Genomic DNA, 2,284 nt, shown 5'->3' with positions numbered 1-2,284 from the left:
CCCAAATAATTTTAACTCATATACTGCTGGATTCTGGATCCCACATGCAGGGTCTATGAAATATAGAAGGGTAAAAGAGGACAAGAAACAAGAGAAAGAAAATGGAAGAGAAGAGTATTTCCATGCATATTTAATATTTTATTGAACACATTAATAGTGTTTTATATTTAAATACCAGTTATATACTGATAGACCTCATTTACTACAATAACAGCTTTTAGAAGGTCTTATCTATGCTGCAAGGCAAGCTACTTACCCAGTAGAAAAATGAAGAACTTGAGAATTTAATATATATTTACCTTATCCTCTTTTAGACATTCAAAGGTTTGAAAATAATTCTCAATTAGATTATTTCTCTAAAAAGTTGAGCTAATACAGTTCCTTTTTCTTGGAATAAGTACTTAGTTTATGACCTAAAGTCTTAGTGAATAGAATCCTGCTTTATTACCCAAGACCACTAACAAGTTCATTGATAAGAGACAAGCAACCCTTTGAAGGTGCCCACTTCAGCAATGGGAAACTCAAATAAAAGAGGCCTCCCAGAACAAAGAAAGCCTGGAAACAAATTCATCAAATCTCCTTATTACTGAGCACCCCTGAGTTCCCAAGCTGTATTTTCCTGTGAATGACAACTTTCCTAACTCTGGGAAAGCTTCTGCTGATACCTGGTAAAAGCTCTGGCACACTTACAAGTCCAGGATTAAAGATTAAGCTTGTTTTTTTTCATGCAAACCCTTTATCCACTGAGATCATCACTGGCTTTTGTCTCTGCTCAATACAAATCAAGCTGAGCACAGAACTTGATAAAAGAAAGGGGAGAGGGTGGGAAAGAGAAAGGAAAGGGAAGAGAAGACAACTCTGCCATAATGAATTTGGGAGTCTGCTTCAAGATGCTACAGCCTAGTGTAATAAGAAAAAATGCTTTCAGTATAGTCCATACCTCTTAGATAAAGTTACAACTTTTCACTAAATTTAGTACATAAAACTTTTATCTAATTGACAGATAAATTTTGCCACTTTCTTTTTCTATAGGAGTTCAGAAAAAATAGAAACATTTGTCTGAATAACTAAGGAAGTTTTTAAAATTTCAGGGGTATAAGTTCTTTAATGTTTTATCCAAATTTAAGAATCTGGCATGTGATATAAACTCAAGAGTATATAATAACATATTCCTTTAAAGTCCAACTAGCAAATATGTTAGTCTAAAATAAAATACGAAGATTTCAGAAAAAAAAGAGATTTCAATAAAGAATGTGTTTACAGTTTAATGGATTATAATACAATTTCAACTCAAAACATTTTACTGCATGCCAATATAGGCAATGTGAATATAAATAAGACCCTCACAACCTAGTGGGATAGAAAACTATGTATACATGTCTACAACCACCAACCATTTGCTTCAGGAAGACCTTTCAACTCACAGTATAAAGGCACTTCATAACATTCTTGGAAGTCTAAGTCAGTTTACCAAACTTGCATTTTTAACATGCCAAGGTTTGTTTACTGAGCGTAAATCTTAGCTTAGAGAATGGGGAAAAACCCTTCTCAAACTATAAACTATACATTAGCTCTGATTAGTAATAAGCGGCATTAGTGAAAAAGGAAAACAGGACCGAGCAAAGGTTTAACCAGTTTGCCATCACTTCCAGAAGAATAATTCAAAGTGGCTTATGCAGAGAGAAAAGAATTACTCTGATGTACAAAGGGAATGTATTTCACACTGTTTAAATTAATCTAAGCCAATTAAATATCAGATTGCCACAATAATATATAAAGCCCAAAATCTGATGGCTTATTGGAATTTTGAATAGTTATTACACATTTTCAAAAACAGTAAAATTTAGTTAATATTACTATAAAACATAAACTAAACTTTCAATTTTTATAATTGTAGAAAAATAAATATTTGGATTTACCTCTAAAACTTTCTGGTACATTTGTATCTAGTTTTCTCTTTCCTGGTGAATCTAGAGGTTTTATATCATGAACAGAAAGCTTTGGTGGTGGAACAGATGGATGAGACTCTGTTTCCAGAAATTTAACAAAAAGTTCTGAAAAAGACTAAGATAAAGTATTTAGTTATATTAGACTGGATAATAAAATTGTATTCACTGCAATTAAGAAAGTATTTTCAAATATTGTAATTAAATGTTAAAAACTAATCATGCCACTTGAAACTTTTTTTTTTTTTTTACAAATCAGCTTTATGAACAATTGAAAATGCCAGCACTTTAGTTAGACAGTTATCATGACAAAAATTTAACAATTTATCAATACTCTC

The 2,284-nt window shown here is 31.6% G+C and overlaps 1 pseudogene; it reads right to left on the bottom strand.

The window, feature by feature from the left end:
- The window catches only part of LOC103604053, a 3,823-nt pseudogene extending 1,759 nt beyond the window's left edge, over positions 1-2,064 (bottom strand).
- Positions 2,065-2,284: the final 220 nt, after the last annotated feature.

The sequence above is a fragment of the Galeopterus variegatus genome, unplaced genomic scaffold (genome assembly GCF_000696425.1).
Source record: "Galeopterus variegatus unplaced genomic scaffold, G_variegatus-3.0.2 Scaffold4940, whole genome shotgun sequence".
In the NCBI taxonomy this organism is placed as follows: Eukaryota; Metazoa; Chordata; class Mammalia; order Dermoptera; family Cynocephalidae; genus Galeopterus; species Galeopterus variegatus.
Note: the sequence above shows the minus strand (reverse complement) of the source record. Positions and strands in the feature narration are given on the sequence as shown.